Below are 21,369 nucleotides of genomic sequence, written 5' to 3'. Positions count from 1 at the left end.
AGAACTGGAGATTGAGAAAATGCTTATGCTTATTTGGCGGTTATTAACAAAAATGATCAAATATTAAAAAATAATTAAACATCAAGTAAATTAATTTGGTTTAACATTATCACAGAACAAGCACAAAAAATTACCACACAAATAATTGTTATGAAGTGTCATTTATGGAATCCGCCATTTATTTCTTTGTTTCCTAACCGTAAAATAATCTCAAGAAATTTGACAATTTTTTCGCAGTCGTCAAATACAAGTACTGTAGTTTAGGTTTTTTTTTTTTTGGGTAGTATGAAAAGGGCTTCATTTGATGATTATAAAAAAATAAGCATAAAATATTTGGGGCCATATTTAATAGTTAAGTGCTTTAACAGTGAATATATGCTTAAATTTAACGGTTGTTGTACAAAATCATCAAATATTATATATTTTTTTATGCTAACTTCAATCCTTAATATAAGAGATCAATAATTAATTGATAAATTAAAAAAAATAGTTAAGTTAGTTATTTATAATAAATAAATGTTTCCTTCACTAAAATATTTTTATTATTCATGTGCATTTGAATCCCTTGATTAGCTAACTTAATAACTCCTCAACATGTGTAAGCATAATAGGGATTACTTGAAGGCGATAAGTATCAGAGATAAAGTAAATTTAGATCTTATATTTAAAAATAAATTTTAATTCTAATTAACTCTTACATTAAATATCAGAGTTTCTTAGTTGGCTGCTTTCCAAATGGCATATATGTAGAAGAATGATAATAGAAATAAGAATCCCTCTACAACAACTGAATTCAACCAGTGCCTTCACAATCTAATATGTAGCTATTTATGGCCAAGTTTTTGGTAGTTAAGTATTCTTTTGGTAGTGCTTAATATAAGACCTCATTAACGAATTTGGGTAGATTAAGAATATTAGTCAAATTAGTTAATATGATATTTTTTTCTTAAATACACTAATCTTAATTCCCTCCCTCCCTCTTCTACTTGATTATTGTTAAAGGAATATCAATATGATTAATTTGAGAAAAATTGATAGATATGTGAAATAAATCTTACGTATACGACAAATATCAACTCTCAAATTAGATCTTACGGTAAGAAGTAGAGGAGTATAATAAAAAATTTGAAAAACACTATATGTCCTGAGAAAAGAGAATATAATTAGCATAACAAGTGAATGACAATTTTCAGTGTAAGAATTGACAATAAGATTCATGCAACTCATTTATTATTAGAAGTTTTTCATGATTATGTACTACCTTCGATATTTAATATAAAAGCTAGTTTGATATTCAATTTGATTATAAATATAACACTCCTAATTCATTTGGTCTATCGTACTTATCTATTTTTTTTCCTGAGGTACAATCTTCAGTGTAAGAATTGACAATAAGATTCATGCAACTCATTTATTATTAGAAGTTTTTCATGATTATGTACTACCTCCGATATTTAATATAAAAGCTAGTTTGATATTCAATTTGATTCTAAATATAACACTCCTAATTCATTTGGTCTATCGTACTTATCTATTTTTTTTCTGAGGTACAATCTTTGTAATAGTTGCAAATGTTAAAGTTTTCATCAAATGATAATTTTAGCTAATACATATGATTAACAATAGTATTTTATGAAAGACAACACTTATTTACTATAAATAACTAACTTAACTATTTTTGTTAATCTATACAAATTAATTAATTAACTCTTATATTAAGAATTAGAGTAATATTTTTTTTAAAAAAACCTCATAGCAATTTTTTTTCAAAAAAAAAAATTATATAAATAATAGACTTAGTCCTATGCCATACCATGCAGGCCGAGTCTGTTAGGCTTTGGCAAGTCTTGCCTGGTTCGTTTCCACCTTTTTTTGGACCTCAACTCCTCATCAGCTTGCTGTCGTACCACCGAGTCTTCTTCCTACAGGTGAGGTTCTCCCTGTCGTCTGTTAGCCTTTTTTCTGCCGAAGATTTTGCTAATTATACGCAAATGATCAGCGCTTGATTTTCCTTAAGTTCCTCTGGCAGATTCCAAATGAGTAGCGTTTGTCATGGGAAGCAAATTGAGTTGTGTGATACGTGCTGATGGTGCTAGAGTTTAATACTTAACTCTGCAATTACCCTTGAGCATAGGATAGACGCCCCATAATTTTCTCTTGCCGTTGCTCAGAAAGAGCCACTTGTGGAGGAACACTGTACTACGAAATTTTTGTTCGTCAAGCTCACAGGTAAATGCTGCAGCTTTGATGTGATATGTGTCAGTATTTGCTTCTGATGCAATGTTTACACATCAGACAATATAAATAATTAGTTGGTGTTTCTTTACTAACTTTTGTGACTTAAGTGGTTATGTTGGCTTGAACTGTGATTCATAAAAGAAAGACAATGCCAGAGAAGAAAACTCCCCTGGTTTTTATGGATATCTCTATAGAGGGCGAACCTGCTGAAATGATTCTTTTTGAGGACCCTTTTGTTTCTTTTTTGATACTTTTGAATTCCAATGCTTGTCATGACTAATGATGAATTTTTCTTTGTTTCTTTTTATTTCGCAAGTTTGACTTTGAGGAGAGTAGAAATGTATCCTAATGAATTCTTTCGTCCTCCCAGCTATTCTGTGACCTTGCCCCCCTTGATCCAGAAAATCCCCAGCTATGAGTATACTGTCCTAGAAAAACCCTCATGTACTGCAATAACAGTCTGACTAATTGAACAAGCCCTTGGACATGCTAATTTATTTTGATGAACAGAGTTTTGTACATTATGCTTGTGATTTATTTCAGTTGAATCATCTGAGCTAAATCCTGGTGTGGGAGGTCTTTTGTCCTTGCCAAAGGAGTAATACTTGTGGTTCACATTTTGTGATCACACTAGTTGACAAGCTTGGTAGCTTTGTTTCATGGTCAACTCTTGGAGGTATTTATCACTTTGTTTTGCTTTTTCCTTTTCATTTCTCCTGACCAGTTGAGGTGTCGATATAAATTGCTCGGTGTTGATATAGTCATTTGAAGAAGTGTATAGTTTACTAATCCTGCTGTTTGGGCAGCGTCTTGAAGGAGTTTATACACTGAAGAGGATTGGAGCTTGTGCTGTTGCCCGACGTATTGAAATTGTTAGATGTGGTGAATATTATAAAGACGACATTCATTTTGGCCATCTGAGTTCTATGAAAAATGATCATAATTATGCGTGAGATGTTCCACAAAATATTTGCATTCGCCAGGACCAAATGTTAAAGCATAATGCATGATCATTCACAAAGAATGGTATTATTTATAAAGTAGATAACGCTTAAGATCACACAATGAATCGGTTTACTTTTGGCCACTGTTTTCTTATTAATGAAGCAAAATCATGAAATATAGGCTTATCTTATGAGAAAAAGAATTCCTTAAAGATTGATTACTTAATAGATTAGTGCTTTTCTCTTACTCCTACAGTGCCATTATGTTTGTGTTTGCCATTATTTTTACGACCCACTTTTAAACAAAGTAAATGGTTTATCTCGTACCTTTTTATTGTTAAAAAATTTAATTGCTTTAAATAACATCATACTTTGTCACCAAAGTCAACTGTTTTCAGTTATGCCATGATACGAAGGGATGATTTTTAGAAATGTGATGGGATAGAATTGAGTGGATTGTAAACTTATATGCTCTCTTATTGCTTTTTCTGCCTAATGTTTATCTCTTTATATTTCGGGTTTTTGCCCTTAGCATCCATTAAAAAATGTTCTAAAATAGTCAAAAGCGTGATAGATGTTATTCTATGAGTCTATGACCTATGAATATGGATAGCTCCAATACAGCATAGCACAATATGTGAGATGCTATATTTGACACCATAGCTAATATTCTGGTTAGGACCAAAACAAACGCCTAAACTAGTTTCTACATTTAAGATTGGAGGGAGCGTTATATAAGAAAGTCGAGAAGGAAGAAATTTAGGAATGCTCTTTGGTGTTGTAGGACCAAACTAATTAGCACCATCGCATACCCAAGGTGCACAATTTTTGTAAAAGGACCATTTTTAAAGCTGATACACAAGATATCAGGATCTTATAAGATCCACCACTAGGGTGTAGAAAATTAGTACTCTCTGATGTGACCTAATTTGTTTTCCTTTGCATGGCTTTTGTGGCCTTCTGATCCAAAAAATTTGATACACGAGGGTTTTTTTAGTATTTCTGTGTTTTTGACGATTTCTAAAGGTCCAAATGTGAAAGGAGGCGCAAGAGAGCTTGGAAGGAGGCTAGATTTCTTGGGAATCAAAGCTTGCTTTGAAAATTATATCAATTAAGTTTGTTCTCCTCCTTTTTCTATCTATTTTGATGTGTTTCTCTTGTGATTTGATGATATATACGTTTTCTTTTTATAAATGTTTCTGAAATGGCTGTAAAACTTTTTGAGATATTCTGAACTCAGAATATTCTGTTTTTCCTCATCTGTTCTTCAATTATTTCCCTCTGTTCTTGGAGGACAAGGTAATAAGTAAGATCAACTTAATTCTTGACACTGAACTGAGGGCATAAACTGGATTAATAGACTAACTATTTAGCTTCTCTGTAAGCCTTGGGAACTTCATTACAGATCATAATTTAGATAGTTTATACTAAATAGCAGGTGCCAATATAATGACCATCTTTCACACAGACTTTCCTACTTGTAGATTTGATGTTTCATTGACCTCAAAATTCTAGCACACGCAATGAATGAAAGAAAACACTTGCTCTATTTTCTTCATTATTATTTTCTCTAGGTTCACAAACAAAATGAACCTTAACAACACGTTCTTGAGTGTTGTAATCACCTTCCTGATAGAATGGACTGGGACACAGTGGCATTTGATGGAGCTAAACTATTAGACGTGGGTGTGTCTCTTCTGGGCCTCCAATTAGGATCAACATAGGCAGGCATGGTGGGTTTCTTGTGCTCTATTAAGCCTTTGCTTTTGAGCATAACAACAATTTCAGCCATTGTTCGCCTTGCTGCAGGAGATGCTTGAGTGCAAAGTAATCCAATTTCTATTATTTTCTTTACTTCTTCTGCATCATACTCACTTGGATCCACAAACTCTATGTGCATTCCTCTCTCATATAGTTTCCAAGCCTGCGAAGTGGGATCAAAGTTATTCAGCACAGAAAACTAATGAAGTAAAATCTGAAGGTTTATTTGATGACTGCTGTTAAATACTTCACCACGGAACTTATACCTGAAATATATATATATATTTTTTGTGATAAATGCCATTGCTGTAATGTTGAGCTTTAAAAGTGTTCATTTGTCATGTTATTTATTGAAAATTGTTTGAACACTTGAAACTCCAGTAGAAGTTTCTTCAATAAATAGCAGCTCTTTATTACATTATTAGTCCTCGGAATTTGCTTACCTTTTGAAGGAGTAATTCACTTTCATTATTAACCTTCAATTCACCACTCTTCTGTCCGCTTCTGAGTTCTAAGACTACAACTCAATAGCTATAAGTATAAACTTTCTCTGATAATTGTCCATGCATTGTATATTCAGGTGCTGTATATCCCCTAACAAAACGGAACAAAAAGACATTGTATTTATGGCATAATGGATCAAAACAGATATATGGGACACGACAGAAAATGAAGACATAGATGAACACTGACAAAATAAAATTCCAAATGTTCATGTGCATCTTTAACTCTTTCATCATATTTGAAAATTGAAATGCATCATACATGGATACAAAATATCTTTCTTGAAACGTTTGACCTTTGTAGAAACAACAGAACATCATTGAAACGGATATAAAGGCGTAATAACAATGTTCCGTTTTGCCAACATATGACTACTTTTACAACCTCTTGTTTTCCCATGTGATATAATATTTGAAGTGGATAAGCATATGCATTACCCACATTGTTCCTGCAAATCTTGTATTAAGATGAGATTGGTCTCTTGGCAAAAGCCTTGCTGGTCCAAAATCAGCAATTTTAGGTTGAAAATCATCATCTAAGAAGATGTTGCTAGTTTTTATATCTCTGTGTATAATACAAATATGGAGCTCCTCATGTAGATAGGCCAAACCCCTTGCAATGCGCAAAATTATACCAAAACTTAGCTTCCAACTGAGAGAACCTTTATTTTTACCTGTTTCCAATACTTTGAGAGTAAGAAAAACAGAATAGAAGAAGTAATGATGATCCTTAAAGCTACTGATGAAATTAATTAAAGTATATGATTTTGTTATACCGAATAAGCATTGGCCAACATTGTTTTTCTAGTACTCGTAAACGAGGAGTTTTTCTTGTTGTTTGCTACAACATCCTAGAAGCCGAACAAGATTCCGATGATGAACATTACTTATCAGCTTCGCTTCACTTTCAAAATTTTTCTCCATCTCTTTGGACTGGCCTAGAGCCAATTTCTTAACAGCAACAACTTTGCCATTTTCCAAAGTGCCCTGTTCAAGTAAAACAAGAAATTATGCTTGATTACACTATATGTTTGTGGAAATTATAAGTTTTCCTCCCTTTCTTTCTGGGATTGACCTTAAACAACACATTTATCATGAATCTAAGTACATAACATTTTGTTTTGGGCGTGGGATCAATCTTTTGCTCCATTCATAAAAAATATTCATATAAGAATATATTTACAGATGTTAGAACTATAGTATGGTGAAAGTCTCATCACGTTGTGAGACAAACGTTAACTGATAAGCCTACCTAGACTGAATTTATACTAAATGTCTGTGTGGAACAGGCCTTCGTCTCTTCAGAATGGATATAAATTTTAATATTGAAAGTGAATGTTTAGAAAGCTTACCTTGTACACATCACCAAAACCTCCTTCTAATTTATTTTCTTTACTGAAGTTTTTTGTGGCTGCCTTTAGATCTTTGTACCTGTAGTTAACGGGGCCTTTCAACTCAGTTGCTCCCAAAATGTGAACTGTAAGGAAAAACCAACTTCAAATGTCCCTATAACATATCCTTCTAATTATTAAAGCCATAGCATTAATTTCCCTTGGGAAAAAAAAAAGGTGAGAATCAAACCATGCATCACATTTCCTACCTAGTTATCTTACCTCTATGTGGTCGTCTGTGCAAAGCAAATAATGCGAGAAGAATCAAAATAACAGATGCACCTCCAACGACTCCCCCAATAATAGCCTTCTTCTTGGTTGAACCTCCTCCTACAAGTCACAATTGAAAAAAACATAACCCCATTTCCAAGTTTTATTTCTAACCCAAGTTTATGCAAAATACGCAATCTATTTGAAGTTCTAATGAAGTTTTAACTCTTGCCTTGTTTCAGGAAGTGCTTGATATTAGTGGTTTGATTATCAGCGAAGAAAGCAATGGTGGAGTATCTCATGAAACAACCAGCATCATAAGTCTTAGCATTTGAGTTGGGAAGACAAATCTGGAAATTTTTAAGCCAGTCGTCAAGCAGTCTTGGCAGCCACTTTGAGTAAGAGTCTCAAGACATTGAGCAATGGCATAAATTGAAGTGTTACTATTAGGAACTTATGTTTTAGTGGCTGCATAGAAACCAGCTATTCTTGGTGTTGCTATTTCCAGATTTGTGAGAACTTGTTCTACTATTGAAGCAAGTGACACTGCCAGAAAAAAAGTTTTTAACGGTGGTTATTAGTGGTTTTACACGGCGGTTTTGGAGGCGAATTGATACAGTTGACGTTGAAAGGTTTACAAAACACGGCGGTTGAGAACCATAGTGGAAAATTGATTTTTCACGGCGGTTATGTAAGAAACCACCGTGAAAAGTTAGATTTCTATGGTGGTTATGTAAGAAGACGCCGTGGAAAGTTAGATTTCCACGGCTGTTATGTAAGAAACCGTAGTGGAAACTTAGATTTCCACGGCGGTTATGTAAGAAACCACAGTGGAAAGTTAGATTTCCACGGCAGTTTTTTACATAACCGCCGTGGAAAATTGTTTTAACCGCTGTTAAAATTTATTTTTTTTAAAAAAAAAATTTGCGTGATTTTTTTTACCACCCTGCAGTTTACAGTTCCAAATAAATGTAGGCAGTGCAGAATAAGCAGAACAAGACCATATGAACAAATAATCAACTAGTTAGTTAATATATATAGCAAGCATTGAAATTTCTTTTACACAAAGCAAAAATAGAGAACCAATAGAACTAAGGGAAACCCAAGACCAAAGAACACGTATAGGAACTAAGAGAACTAGCATCTTGAAAGAAAAGTAACTACTTCTGTCTATACAATAGAAATAATGAACATGTATAGGAGGGAACCAAGAGAAAATATCTAACAATGAATTTTTTGGGAAATGACCTAACTATTTGAAAGTTTTAACATTTTGTAGCAATGTTATTGACAACGTGTCCCTCATCAAGTTGATGTCATCCATGGGATATGGCACAGCATTTTGAAATACCTGTTGATCAAAAATAACATAGTGAACTTAATCAAAAATGTGAAATGAATTGAAGAATGTCATGCAACGTAACTTATCTTTACATCGTCTAATTTCTCAATCACTTCTGTTCAATGATGTCATTCATGTAGCGGATGACATAATATCCACATTCAACATGTCCTTGTTGACAACGGTACTAACAAAATGAAATATAAAATTGAATATTAGACATTATTGATTATAAAAATTAACTTTAATTCATCTAAAAAGGTTTAAAAGTATATATTTAGTTCAAAACAATATACCTTTCAGAGAATCCATGTTGGTGGTTGTCTAATTTATTTAATCGTCACAACATTGAAACCATGAAAAGCCCTCTCAACAGTATAAAAGAGAATGATATTAGAGCATGTTTGTATAAACTTCACACATAATAAATATATAAATATAAACTAATGTGTCGATGACATCTCTGGTTTCTTCAGATGGACTTCCACAGAGTGAATCAAACCAGTAAACTTTGTTATCAAAAGGGGGACAAACAATTAGAGTCCAATGATAACTATAAAAGACAAACCATGTTAATTATAATCCTACACAATTGTGTATCTCAAATACAATAATACACTTACCTTTCCACGTAAGGGACAAATAGGGTTAATACAAATTTTGGTCCCTTAAATTTGGATCCAATTTGGTATTGGCCCCTGGAATTTAAAATGTGTAGTATTGGTCCCTCAAATTATGTCCGTTTTAAACCGTTGGTCCCTGGCATCTTGGCCCCGTTAAATTTTGCTGACATGGCATTAACACTGTTAACCGATGAGTTGGACATATAGGTGCCATAAGACCTAGACATGAACTGATGAGTTGGCATGTAGGTGGCATATGACCTGGACATAGATTGGTCCCTCAAATTTGAAGCCATTTTGGTATTGGTCCCTGAAATTTAAAATTGATGGTATTGGCCCCTCAAATTATGTCCGTTTTTGGCCTTTGGTCCTTGATAACTTTAGGCTGTCAAATTCATCTGAGTTGGCACTAACTTTGTTAACCTATGATGTGGCATGAGCAATGAAAGGATGTGGTCGAAGAGACCCTATGCAATTTGAGATTCACTTTTGTCAAAATACAAAGCTTCTGCTCCTATATTAGTGTGGAGGAAACTCAGTGCATTCTCAGCTAAACATTCTACCTCCTTCGCTACCTTTGGCCAAAAAGGTAACTTAACAGTTCATGAGAAGAAGCTGGCTTCAGATACAAAACCACCCCCATTAAAGCCATCTTCTTCTGATATAGACGATGATGAACCTCCCAAGAAAAAAGAGAAGCATCACCAGAGTAAGAAGCTTGAGAAGAAGCAACAAGAAACTCACCGACAACTCTAAGAAGAAGGCAGGCATGACCAGCAAGCCACCAAAGCTGCTGAAACCAGATAAAAGCAAAGTAGAGGGTTCTCCAAGAACAGATAAAAAGAGGAGGGTCTAAAGCTATCAGGGACCAATGACCAGAAACAGATATAATTTGAGGAACCAATACCATCGGTTTTAAATTTCAGGGACCAATACCAAAATCGCTCCAAATTTGAGGGACCAATCCATGTCTAGGATATATGCCACCTACATGCCAACTCATCGGTTTATGTCCAGGTCATATGCCACTTATATGTCCAACTCATCAGTTAACGGTGTTAACGCCATGTCAGCAAAATTTAACGGTGCCAAGATGCCAAGGACCAACAGTTTGAAACAGACATAATTTGAGGGACCAATACTACACGTTTTAAATTCCAGGAACCAATACCAAATTGGATCCAAATTTGAGGGACTAAAATTTGTATTAACCTTACAAAATATATTGGCTTTCTGGTCTGAGTCATTGTGGTCATCATACAAATCCATCTCGCTTCCACAGTATTAAGCTCTTTCTGTACCCTTTGAGAACACATAAAACCATATGTTCCTTCAGGTCCTCTGTTTTGACAAATTTGAGTAAAGTGCTTGTTGTTCAAATAAGAAACATTAGGACATGCATAAAGTATAACATGAAATAAGAAAATGGGTGGAATGTAGCCAATAGGATCTGAAGCAGTAGCCATCTGTGTTTTTCATCCGCTGCTCCATCATACGTCTTTCCAACCCACCATACCTTGCACAAAACATGGTATGTGGGTACACATTCTGCTCAGATATTTGTTTGTTCTTCTGACTCAATGCCTATGACAATGAAACAAATTTGACAAAGTTAGTTTAGTTAAATAAAATATGACCTGATTAAAAACTAAGTTTGAAGGAACCAAACCTAAAATGCAGGGTCTTCACATTGCTTCACAAAACTCTCCCATGCGTTGTCACTAATAAACAGGTATCGTTCCTTAGGATGCTCACCCTTTCTTTTTTCACGAATATAATGTTTTGTAAACGTGGATTTAAAATTCCTCCACCGTTCATCAAGTTGCTTAAATAGACGATCTCTCATTTGCTCAGTGGCGGGAATATCAAATGTCTGCTGCAATACAATAGCATAGAGTTATAAAATAAATAGGCAATTAAAATTGAAACAAGTTAAAGAAAACAATTCATAATGTACCAAGATATCCTCCCAAATGTTTTGCTTCAAATCTTTGTCCACCTTCTTCCAGCTAGGAATGTCAATCCCAATATTACTGCGTGCGACATAACCCACATAACTAGTAAATTGAGCTCCAGTCTTTCCTATAGGCTTCAAATCATCATCAAACTCCATTGTAATCCTCATAGGCTGTGTGGTCTTATCACTAAAGCCAAATGCCTCATACAGGTTGGCCCTCTACCCTTTCTCTAGCTAGTAAAAGAGATGTCGTCGCCAGAACCCTATTGACCGGATCCGTCCATTTCTTGTTTAAAGAACAACGAATTAATAAATGTAAGAATAAGAAATATCAAGTTAATATAAAACATTATTAAGCATATTTAACAAAAAAAAACATCAAATAATTCATTTAAGCCTTATAACGATTCCCCCCCCCAAATCCCTTCACAATAATCATCTCTAACAGCATAGTCGTAATCTACCAAATCTAATTCAACTGTTTTAGGTCGAGTAGCTGTGAAAGGCGGGGTTTCATCAAGATTAAACTCTAAGTCACCATCATCTCCACCAACTCCTTGCCTTTTACCTTGAAGCACGATAGACAATTTCTTTTTTGCTAGATTGAGAATAAAAAACACTTATTTTGCTTGACTTGCCAAAATAAATGGATTGTCTCCATATCCAAACCTCTTAAGATTGACCGAAACAAATGCAAATTCTTCATCTACTTGCACAGTATTAATATTAACCCACTTACATTTGAAGACAAGAACTTTAAACTTGGTATAGCTAACCTCCCATATCTCTTCTATTATTCCATAATAGGATATTGCCACCAACGTTGGGTTTCTATCTTTAGAACTAGCAAAATGCATAGCTTCTGCTACTACCATCACCCCACTATTCTGCATTGTACTCTTATTGTCTTGGGTTTTTGTGTAAAATGAATAACCATATATGTCATATCCACCCCAACACAAAACCTCAAAAGAAGACCTTGCAGCTAACCTCTGTATTGTCTCAGAAGGATTGTCATCTTTTAACACTTCTTGCTTGAACCACTCTGCAAATGACTTATTATGTTCATTAGCTAGTTGCATATCGTTCTTTCTTGGATTCAACTTCTTCAGCATATTCTTGTGAGCATTCAAGTAAGGTAAAACTTCATCCATGTTGTTTAAAATGTATAGATGTACTTGCATTACAACTTCTCTTAACATAGACCTCACTATGACACCCTGTGTTCCCTTGCTTCTCCCCTGATCATGTTGAGATTGAGGAAGACCAACTGCCTTTACCCTATCAAGATATGCGTTACAAAACTTAATTGCCTCCTCAGCTACATATCTCTCAACAATTGATGCCTCAGGCTGATAAGGATTCTTAAAGTACCCTTTTAGGATTTTCATGTATCTCTCAAAAGGGTACAAAGTCTTATCTCTCGCATAAGATGAGCTATCAAATGGACCATAATATCAAAAAATGATAGAGGAAAATGCATTTCCAATTGGGAGAGGATCACATAACCTTCATTTTCTAATTCATCCAACTCAACAAGATCAATGACTTTGCTGCAAATGGCACTAAAAAACATACAAAGTCTTATAATAGTATTTCTCACATCGGTTTTCATAATGTCTCGAATAGCAAGTAGAAGTAATTGTTGCATCAACACGTGACAATCATAAGACTTGATTCCCATTATCTTCAAATCTTGCATTGAAACAAGTTTGCTTAAATTAGAAGAATAACCTTGTGGCACCTTAATACTATTGACAAAACCACAGAAAATTTTTTTCTCTTCTTTTGATAATGTGTGCGCAACTAGATATAAATAAGCCCTCTTATCATCTCTTTCTTGTGGGTGGAGGACATTTCTTATTCCAATTTCGACTAAGTCTTGTCTTGCATTGATTCCATCCTTAGTCTTTTCACTTATATGCAAAAGTGTACCAACAAGGCTCTCACACATATTCTTCTCCATATGTATCACATCTAGACTATGCCTCACATCAAGACTTTGGCAATATGGAAGATAAAAAAAGATACATCTTTTTTTCGTATATTCCTCTCACCGACAGTCTTCTTCTTCTTTTTACTGAAGACCACATTAATTCCCTCTACCCACTGATAAACTTCTTCTCCAGTTAATGGTCTTGGAGCCATTTCATATTCTTGTGAGCTGTTAAATGCTTTTTTCAATCTACGGTAAGGGTGATATTGACTAAGAAACCTTTTGTGACTAAGGTATACCATCTTCCTGCCATGTTTAAGTTGCATATAGTGGGTGCCTTCTTCGCATATTGGACATGCTTTATGCCCCTTAACACTGTATCTTGACAAATTTTCATATGCCGAAAAGTCATTTATCGTGGTGAAGATCATGGCATGTAAATTGAAGGTCGCTTGTTTATATGCATCAAACACATCAACACCTTCCTCCTATAATTTCTTCAAATCCTCAATCAAAGGTGCCAAACACACATCGATATCGTTTCCCGGCTGTTTTGGCCTTGAGATCATCAAAGATAGCATGATACACTTTCTTTTCATACATAACCAAGGAGGCAAGTTGTAAATTACGAGGATCACTGGCCAAGCACTATGTGTGCTACTAAGATTACCATATGGGTTAATTATGTCCGTACAAAGTCCTAGCCGAAGGTTTCTGGGTTCGCCACCAAATTGAAAATTTTTTTGATCTATTGTTTTCCATTGTGGAGAATCTGCTGGGTGACGAGGCTTTCCATCACATATTTTCTCATCGAAATGCCATCTCAAGTTCTTTGCATCTGTGGCATTAGCAAATAAATGCTTAAATCATGGTATTATTGGAAGATACCACAAAAACTTTAAAAGAGAACCTTTGGTCATCTCATTATAATCACCATCATCTTTCTTAACTTTGTATCTTAAAGTCCCATATTTAGAGTACTTATTCAACCCTTCATAATCATTTCTAAATAATATGCAGTCATTATGACACGCATGTATCTTCTCATATTCCAAACCCATCGGACACAAAATTTTCTTGCCTCATACATTCATTTCAGAAGTGAATTCCCTTTTGGAAGAATATCACTCAACAGTTCAAGCAATTTCGTGAAACTAGTATCGGTCCAACCATTTCTTACCTTCAAGTTCATCAGTTTCAACACGGTTGTCAACCTTGCATAATCATCTTTGCACCCTAGGTATAAAGGCATCTCTGTATCACTACACAAAGTTTCAAAAGTGGGAGAGAACTATGTAGAGGATTTAGACCTTATATCACGAAACATATCCAAAATTTTATCACCAAAGTCTTCATTCACAACCTTCTCCTTTGCAGACAGTGTAGTCTTTCTAATTTCTCCATGTCATATCCAATTTGTATACCTCAAATTTATCCCATCAAAGATAAGATGCTCTTTTATCTCAGAAATACTCCGTTGACTATTGTTTAAACATTTGACACAAGGATAATAGTACTATCCATCTCTTTTACTAGGGGTATTTGTCTGAGCAAACTCAAAACCTTCAACCCCATCCTCATATTCCTTGCTAATTCTCTTAGCTTTCATCCAACTACAATCCATTGTTCTACAGAGTCAATGAACATAGTTGTCAAGCTCAATTCTAATTCTTTAATTCAAATATTAAAATAATAAAATCATTAAATGTTAGTCAATAAATTAAAATTGACTAACACTTAATTACAAATTAATGAGAATGTCTCTTTTTTAAAAATAAAAAATTCAACAAAATTTCTCCTTAAACACCAAATTAGAAAAAAAAATTCAAAATTTTTAGTCAAAATTAAAATTTTCTCAACTCCTATTTATCATATTAAATATATTATAATAAAAAATTAAAATATATTATTATTTTTAAAAATTAGATTAAATAATTTCTTAAAAATTAGTGTATATAGTGAATGAACGAAATGTTAATAAAATAAAAAAAAACAAACAAACATATATAAGTTTTGTGAAGTAGTTAAACAAAATTTTTAATCAAAAAAAAACTATCCTTCATAACATATTTCAACATGATAAATTTGAAGAAATATAACAAATAAAACAAAAATAAAAATTCAATTTCAAACCAATTCCATGAATAAAAATTTTTAAAGCTAAAACTTCTGAATCCAAAACGGGAATACAAATGATATCTATTTGCAATGAAATTTTAAACAACACTTTACCATCAATCAAAGTTCATAACGGAAAAAAAATCACAAAATACCAAACAGATTATTTATTATTAAATTCTCAAATTTATTACAAAAAAATACCAAAAATTCGAAATAAATATCAAAAAATTATAAAAAAATCAAAAAATTCAAAACTAATCAACTTCAAACATTTAAACATGTTTCTAATATAGTATATAGAAAGGAATTGAGGTTTTCTCACACCAAATGCCCGCCAATCAATGGTTCAAGCACATAAAAAACACAAAATCAACAATACAAGCCAACCACAATGTAAAACTAACAAACCCATTTGAAATACAATAGATTTTTATGGTCAAAACATCCAAGAAACTAAGAAAAATTGAAAAGAATGAAAAAACGATACAGAGTAGAGATGATTCAAATGCAAAAAGAGAGGCATTCAAACGGTAGTGGAGGGCGGCAAGACACCACAAGCTAAATGGAGGAGTTTAAACAGTGAGGGAGTAGGGGGAATGGCCGTAATGGAATTTTTGGTGGTGGGACAAAGGGAGACCACGACGCACTAAAACGAAAGTGAAAATGAGAGAAAACGAACACGCTGTGTAGGTTTATTTTAAAACTTTCCACAGCGGTTATTAAGAAAACTGCCATTGAAAGTATTTTTAACAGTGGTTATTTAAATACCCACCGTTAAAAATGTTTTTCACGGCAGTTTTCTTAATAACCGTCATGAAAAATCAACACTTAATCAACTTATTTACAAAAATGCCACTACCTTTCTTTTCACGTCGTTTTTCTGATTAACCGCTGTTATTTAGTGATGTTAAAAGTCTTTTTTCTAGTAGTGTGAAGTGGAGTTTGTTGCTTTATTCCCACACACAATGTTGTTCCTAGCATCTGTGTTTTGGTCAAAGAAGCCACTGCTCTCGTACCTTAATAAGGCACAATAACAAGGAGTATTCAATTAATTAATGTCATTTTTGGCGCTAGCCTCTTAAGGTAAATTTGGGAAAATGATAGATAAAGAAGCTCCAAAATGTGAAATGCCAATTTGGGAAGCTAAGGAAATGTAATTACCCATAGGGAAGTCCTTCCCAAATTGGAATTTTGAAATTCAGTGAAATGACAAAAATGCCCTTTGTTCTTTTTTTTTTTTAAAAACCTAGCCCCTCACCGGTGGCCGGCGACCACCGCCGGCGACTGGCCTTCGGCGACCGCCGACCGCCTCTGGCCACTGGTGTCGGCCACCGGTGTGGTGGCTGCCGGTGAAGGATTTTTGTGACAAGATTTTTTTTTTTGGAATGGGATGATATTGGTTCAAAGTGACGGGAGTGGGATTTGATCCCACAACCCCTTGGCCACTTGGACCAACAAAAGGGAATATGGCCATTGGGCTATCAAAGATTTCTTAACCTTATAATACAAGCAAAAATATATGTTAATTCTTTTACTGTAACTCCAGCTCATGACAACAATTTATCTATGGATGACAAGTCTTAATTGAGAAATAACAAGTCTAAATTTGATATTAACAAAGCAACTTTTCCTTATACATAACAAATAGCAGCATGTGCATTAATTAAAAATGATCATAATTTATTTAAAAATGACATGTCTTTGTTGAAAAATAACAACAATTTATTCGGTATTTCTTGTTATGTATAAAGAAAAGTTGCCTTGTTAATATCAAGTTTAGACTTATCATTTTCCAGTAAAGACGTGTTATTTTCAAATAAATTATGGTCATTTTTAATTAACGTAGATGCTATTTCTTGTTATGTATAAGGAAAAGTTGCCTTGTTAATATCAATTTTAGACTTGTCATTTTATAGTAAAGACGTGTCATTTTTAAATAAATTATGATCATTTTTAATTAATGCACATGCTGCTATTTGTTATGTATAAGGAAAAGTTGCTTTGTTAATATCAAATTTAGACTTGTTATTTCTCAATTAAGACTTGTCATCCTCAGATAAATTGTTGTCACGAGCTGGAGTCATAGTAAAAGAGTTAACATATATTTTTGCTTGTATTATAAGGTTAAGAAATCTTTGATAGCCCAATGGCCATCTTCTCTTTTGTTGGTCCAAGTGGCCAAGGGGTTGTGGGATCAAATCCCACCCCCGTCACTTGAACCAATATTATCCCATTCCAAAAAAAAAAATCTTGTCACAAAAATCCTTCACCGGTAGCCACCACACTGGTGGCCGGCGTCGGTGGCCAGAGGCGGTCGGCGGTCGCTGGAGGCCAGTCGCCGGCCACCGGTGAGGGGCTAGGTTTTTTTTAAAAAAAAAAAAGAACAAAGGGCATTTTTGTCATTTCACTGAATTTCAAAATTCCAATTTGGGAAGGACTTCCCTATGGGTAATTACATTTCCTTAGCTTCCCAAATTGGCATTTCACATTTTGGAGCTTCTTTATCTGTCATTTTCCCGGTAAATTTCCTATTTATATTATTTTATTTCATATTATTTAGAGAATGTAAAAAGCTAATGTTAATCAATTTGCAGATTGTTTTACCTAATTATTGTTAACTATTCATGATTTTATAATAACCAAATATCTTTAAAAAGGTACACATTTCGAGCTGCCGTCTAAACAGAAACAAGAGTTAGGATGACCACACCCCTCTCTCTCTCTCTCTCTTTCTCTATATATAAATATATCTATATACATATATATATATATATATATATATCCTTCTTATTTAATCTCCTAAGCCAATAGATAAGATTTAAAGTCTTATAAATATCAATCAATAATTATCATTATCAATATAACATAACATGGATAACAAATCATCTCATTAACAAGCTGTGAACAATAGAACTTATTATTCAGAATTTTTTAAATGCACAAGATTGCATATCTACTTGTAAAATCAATGGAAAATGTCAAATTAGTTAATGAATAGACTTTTATTTTCAATATTTGCATCTAAAGAGTGGACCAAATTCGCCACTTCTCTTGGGATAGCTTTTTGTGTGGAGATGCAAAAGGCCAAATTAATTTGAAAAGTTGTGGTGGTTCTATCATGGAAGAGTTGTTTTTGTGTTTTTTCTTTGATATTTGATCATTTTCTAATTTATTAATTAAATTTGAAAGGTATGTTGGTCCTACCATGCCACTAAAAGAAATTTCTGAATAAATATGGCTCTTCAAGATGCTGAAAATTTTTGCTAATTAATTTGAAGTGGATTTTAGTAAATAATTTTAAAATATTTTTTTCTAATATGATGCAATGTTATCGTATACCCACAATATTTAATTTATCTTATATTCAATTAATATTTTTAAGAACATTTATTCAATTTAATTAAAAAATTATTAATCAGTGTTTTGAATATATATCATATAAATAATTCAAATTGTTATATATTTATATTGATATAATTTAGTGTTTAAAGAGTCGGAACAAACGGTTGGACCGGTTTGGCCGTCAACTGGAGATATTAGCGGCTTGTTCTGAGAATTTGGATCGTTTTGAACAGCAATGAGCTGGCAGTTAAGCTGGAAGTCAGAACCCGCAGCGGTTTTATGAAAACCGAACGGCCAGATGAACCTCAAAGAAATTTCTCCCCCTACCTGGCACACTCCCATTTTGATTCATGCCCTCCATTGTTCCATCTTTTATTCCATCTGCAACCCTTACCATTGAGCCCGTAGTGGGATCACAGCAGCAAAAATATCAATGCAAAAGAAGAAAGAAGGAATGGTCGAAGATAATGAAGAAGACCGAGAAGGAAAATGAAGAACAAAAGCAAACAAGAGAATAAAGTCTGTTGATCACATTTTTTCCCTTCTTCCATTGTGTTCTGAATGTTATGATCCTGTTGAAAAAAATGGTTGTAGTCTTGCCGAGTTGAGCATGCCAGTAGAAAGAAAAAACAGAGTTGCAAGGGACGGGGAGATATTACTCAAGGCTCAAGGCAGGTTTCTGATAGCCTATGGAGACAGAAGCGGAGTACTGACCTTTAGCAAAATATGTGAGAACTGACAAGTCTTTTCACCACTGGATGCAAATATTGATTGCAAAAATATATATATATTTAATTATTATCTTTACTTGGACAACTAAGGGGTAGACCAATTTCCTTTTCAATTAATTATGCTGGCCAATATCCTATGTTTATTTTATTTGTTTGGGTTTATTGTTAGAAATTTATGTAGCATTTTATTTTTTTATACCTGTATTATTTATATATAATATTATTTTTATTTAATAATTAGGTTGCTGTCTGACCACAGTCTGACCGATTCGACCGTTTGAACCATAACCCATTGATCTTTCCGGTTCAATGTCCGGTCCGGTTTTTAAAATATTGATATCATTATATATCATATGCCGTCTTTTAGTGAAATTTATGCAAAAAAATGGGGCTCAAGCATGCAACTAATTCTCTTCCTTCCAAGAAATTCCTTTGTTTAATATATATATTGCATTAAGCTAACAATATCAAATTTAGTTTAATGAAAAATTATAAGATGTATCTTAGTATATCTATATACCCAAACTAAAACATTGTCAAAATATGCCAACTACTACTTCTTTTTGTCTAAAAGTATACCAACCAGCACAAAGTAGTACAAACGGCTAAAATATCTTCCCACTGACCCATTTATGAAAGACAAAACTAGAGTCTTTTTGTTAGGCTTTATTATACATATGAAAACCAGCCTTTGCCTCCTAATACATTTAATAAAATTTTCAAATTTCCCGTCAGTAAAATTTTCAGCCAAACCGCTATATGACGAGTAATTTTAATAAGGACATTTTGAGGGGAAAAAAATTAAATATACATATATTTATTGTTTTAAACTATTTTTCTTAGCATATATAAAACAATTATTTATTCATTCTAAATGAGTTTGAGAGAGTTAAAAAGTCATGTGTTCATTCTACCAAAAAAAAAATCATGTGTTCAAACAATTCAAAAAAAAAAAAGGTCATGTGTTCAAATTTGAAGTATGGAGCTACAATAAATACTCTTTAAAAGGTTTGACAGCTAAAAAAAGTTTTACTACCCTTTTGGTCTTCTTTAATTCTATCTTAGATAACAAATTTATTTTAATCCTAAATATAAAATCTTAACTGATTTATCTCCTACATTTATAAATTTTTCATCAAATTATATTTCTATTGACTACATATATTAAAAATTTTTCAATAAAGAGATAGTTCAAATGGACATGATTAAAAGTAGTTTAAAGAAACTAATACGCATTTACTACAACTAACTAATCTAACTATTTTTTTTAATATTCAACAAATTAGTTAGTTATCTAGTATTTATATCAACCTCGTCAAGTAACCGATCGAAATCCAATATGAATTCTAACGGCTGGCTGGTCTTACAGTTAGGGGGGAAAAAATCCAAAATAAGGTACCTCAGGAAGCATCCTTCATAGATGATACGGGCACCAGTGGCGCAGTAGGAGCAGTTGCGAATATGCCGGGTGGCGAATCTGAAGCAAGCGAGGCAATCGGAGATGGAGAGATAGTTTCTGAACTGGAAAAGACTATAAGCTGGGTTGTTCCCCTTCACCGCCTGTGACGTCGCGAAGTGTTTGCTTTGGTTTTTGATCTGTGCTTTCAGCTCTCTGAATGTCGTCTTTAGGTTTTCACGGAAGATGTGCTTGTCCGTCACGTTGTATTGGCTGCATCCTATCTTCAAGTAATTAGCCTGCGGGTATGAAACGACGCCGTTCAGAGTCCCCCATGACCAGATTATGGAGCTCAACAAGAAGAAGAAGGAAGGTTTTTGTTGCAGCATGGTGTCTCTTTTAGTTGCAGAAGAGAGAAGAGAGAAGAGAGAGTGATGAGGGGGAGGATCTTTCCGAAGAGTATAAATAGGCGTGGGGATTGAAATTAATACACTGAAAATTGTGGGGAAATATAAATACCTGCCAAATTGAATTCATATAAAATAATTATTATACGAGGCCAATACCTTTTTTTTTTTTTTGGGAAATCTAGGGTGTACGGTTGTATTTATAAAGGGAAAAAGACAGGAAAAGGACACTTGAATTTCATAATAATCAAATGGTCTGTTAAATTTGAGAAATCTCAATTTGATCTCAAGAAAGACCAAATTGAGATTATCATGTTAAAAGAAAAGACCAAATTGCCCTTAATTTTATTTGTTGTTTTTAAATACCAAAACCCCCACTAGCCGGCCAATCGATCACTGGAGCTCCAACGACCAGCCGACAATTGGTCACTAGAGCTTCGACAGTTGGAAACAATTTTTTTTTGAAA

The 21,369-nt window shown here is 33.7% G+C and overlaps 1 pseudogene; it reads right to left on the bottom strand.

The window, feature by feature from the left end:
• Positions 1-4,760: 4,760 nt before the first annotated feature.
• On the bottom strand, positions 4,761-20,884 carry LOC114751876 (cysteine-rich receptor-like protein kinase 2; annotated as a pseudogene).
• Positions 20,885-21,369: the final 485 nt, after the last annotated feature.

Source organism: Neltuma alba, unplaced genomic scaffold (assembly GCF_004799145.2).
Source record: "Neltuma alba isolate B1F8T4 unplaced genomic scaffold, ASM479914v2 tig00007144_pilon, whole genome shotgun sequence".
Taxonomy (NCBI): domain Eukaryota; kingdom Viridiplantae; phylum Streptophyta; class Magnoliopsida; order Fabales; family Fabaceae; genus Neltuma; species Neltuma alba.
The sequence above is the reverse complement of the archived record's forward strand: the minus strand, read 5'-3'. Positions and strand labels throughout refer to the sequence as shown.